Consider the following 3,355-nt stretch of genomic DNA (forward strand, 5'->3'; position numbering starts at 1 on the left):
GGGAGGGGATTGTTAGCAGTCAGATCTCTTCTCCCGCCGAGGGGCAGCTTAAAGGCAAAGGCCTCTCTGTTCATCACCCTAAAACCACTAGTGTAGGGCACTGCTTAGGCCAAAATGGATACCAGACAGGCAGCAGCCTGGGAAATCAGTTTCAAGGCGTGAATAAAGAAGCCAACTAGCTATGTCCTCCTCCTCACCTTGGAGACATGCATGGCTCAGAACAATAGGTTAAAGGTAAAGGTAAAGGTTCCCTTGCTCGAAAGCCAGTCGAATCCTTCGTGGGAAGGGGATCGTTAGCAGTCAGATCTCTTCTCCCGCTGAGGGGCAGCTTAAAGGCAAAAACGCCTCTCTGTTCATCACCAGACAGACAGCAGCCTGGGAAATCAGTTTCAAGGTGTGAATAAAGAGGCCGACTAGCTATGTCCTCCTCCTCACCTTGGAGACATGCAATAGGTTACCTAGGATCTATTGATACACTCAGGAACAATCTCATCAACACCCAAGCCTGGCTTCACCTTTGCCCATTATCCTTGACTAAGCACTGCTTCAGCAATGCGTAAGTCCATTCACCTCCTCCATTACCCTTCCTGTCCATTGCTTGTAGGGCCACTAAGCCTCTCACACCCCTTTGTCTGCCTCCGGTAGAATGATCAGCTCATTGTTCTCTGGCAGTGAGTCAACATGCCTCAGGATACATTTTGACTTATAAATATGTCACCCTGCTGCTCCAGCAGTGTGTATGTGTTCTTGGAGCCCCTGCACACCCCCACCCAGGCCCGTAGCCAGGATTTTGTATCCTGGGGAACTCTGGGGTTCAGGGGGGAGGCTGCTGGTGTTGGGGGGGCTTAATTTGGCAAGGAGAGGGGTGAGACAGTGGATAGCCCCACAAGGGTAACAGTACCCTTTATAACCAAGACACAAGTTCAGCCTACACAAAAGCAGACTTCAAAACCTTCACACCATTGGCTTGATAGTAATGGGCAAGGGGAGGGGAGGAAGATGGCGGACAGCCCCACCAGATTTCCCCCTCCTTTGTCGATGGAGTCTTCTCCCTGCTTGTTTGCAGGAAGAAGACTCGGCTGCTGGCATTAGAGGCCACACAGCCGCCCCCTCTCATCCCCCACCAGCCAGCTGAGCAGAGAGGGGGCTTAAATTTTAACCCCCCCCTCTCGAGTTCCACTGTGGCACTGACCGCATTGTATCCAATGGAGAAATCATGCCACCACTGTGGCGTGACTCCAGAGAGGGGGGTTAAAGTTTAAACTTCTCTGCTCAGCTGGCTGGCGGGGGAAGAGAGGGGGAGCGTCTGTGTGGCCTCCGTTGCTGGCAGCCAAGTCCGCTGACAAGGGCGGAGGGAAATCTGGTGGGGCTGTCCCTTTAATAGCTATGGGCCGGCACCAGTCTGTTTCCTTAATTTGAATGACATCCGAAGATCAGCGCAGAAAATGGTGTGAAGACATTTCAGGCTGGCCATTGTTATGGTTCGGCAGGCTTGAGGCTGGCCAGTGCCTGCCCCGAAGCACAGCGTGAACTGTGTGTGGCTTCTTGAGTGAACAGTAGGACAGAATGGCAACACATTCAATGAATGTTAAATAAGATTTATACTTACCTGGTAGGGGAAGCACCATGATCACGGACATTAAATAAATGGATGAGGCATAGTCCAAAGAAAATTGTATCATGGCATTCCATTTAAGTTACCTGCAACTTATATGTACCGGAGGTTTCAAAAGGACTGAAGTTTGATTCATTGGATCAGAGCCATAGTGATTAATAATTGGGTGCTCCTTAAATCTTAACTAACCTGTCTGGAGTTAAAGCAGTTTATACTAATACCCTCAATGAAAATGGTGCCAAAGGTAGGAACTTTTCAGAGACAACAGAATGTATCTCTCTTCCCCAGGAGGTTTCCAAGTATTATCAGACTATCAGGAACTGCAGAGAAGAGATGAAAATCCCATTATGATGTGTGCTGTCACTTGTTAGAGCTTGCTAAAAGTTATTTTGCAGGCATCCAACAATTACAAATTTTCTATAAACATTAACTTCAGATGTGAAGTCTTCCCACAACTTAGTTATATTCTTTGAGTGCTTTTCTTGAAATGATTTTTGCTGCTACAAAGATGAAAGGGAGATGGGCCTGGACACACAAACACACACAAATGTATCAGCTGGTGTCTTACTCTAGCTAGTGACCCTGGCTAATGAATAGTGGCATGGATGACCTGGTAATTCCTCCTCCTAGAATGGCTATTATATAAGGGAGGGCTGTTGTGAACCCCCAATTCTCTTGCAGAATTCCATAAAATACTTCTGCTACAGCAAGTGAGGTTGCCTCTGAGTCAGTTCCATGTTGCTGAGTGTTTTAAGGCCCATGTTCAGAAGTCACTGAAGAAAGTCAACAGATGGTTTTGGTAATCCTCAGAAAACAGATGGGATGTGGGATGATATGGTATAGCTCAATATCATCAGATCTTTGAAGCCAGGCAGGGTTGGTACTTGGATGGAAGACCACCAAGGAAGGCTTTACAGAAGGAAGGCAATTGCAGACCATCTTGCTTTCTCACTTGCCTTGAAATCCCCTTGCCAGGGTTTGCGCAAGTCAGTTGTTTAATGTGTTATTTAATGTGGACAGTTATTTAATGTGGACAGCAGGAAAAGAGAGAAATGGGAAAACTTGTCTTTCAAAACTGAGGCCATTGAGGGGGTATCTCTCAGATGGAAACCAAAGCCACGTCTTTGTCTTAATTCATTTGATCATAGTCAAATTTGAAATTGCCCATTTGATCTGACATTGCCCATTGGGAGGACAATTGCCAGTGCTGTCCCGAATGTATTCATTTTATGCTTGGTCAAGTGATAGTCTATCAATTCAGACTAAAAGCCACTCAGAAAAACAGCAGCCACCTTCTAAAGCTATAAGTAAAATTCATTTATTTCATAAATTGAGGACCTATGAATGCTTTAGAGATAAATTAATATAAGTAAACTCTAAAGCTAATTATTATTGTTGTTAAAAATTCTACTAAATCACAAGGTAAAAATCTGCAAACCCCATTGAAAGGGGGGGGGTTGCAGAAAGTCCAAAAAACAGATGAGGTCAGCTGTTTCGGGCTATCTATCAATTCAGATTAAAAGCCACTCAGAAAAGCAGCCGCCACCTTCTAAAGCTATAAGCAAAATGCATTTATTTCATAAGTTGAGGACCTATGAATGCATTAGAGATAAATTAATATAAGTAAACTCTAAAGCTCATTATTATTGTTGTCAGGGGTCATTTCGTAGAAAAAGAGCTAGGGGAACTCATTAGCATAACTCATTAGCATATGCCACACCCCCTGACATCAGGGGCCCG

This window comes from Gekko japonicus, unplaced genomic scaffold (genome assembly GCF_001447785.1).
Source record: "Gekko japonicus isolate JY-2015 unplaced genomic scaffold, Gekko_japonicus_V1.1 scaffold4818, whole genome shotgun sequence".
Classification (NCBI taxonomy): Eukaryota; Metazoa; Chordata; class Lepidosauria; order Squamata; family Gekkonidae; genus Gekko; species Gekko japonicus.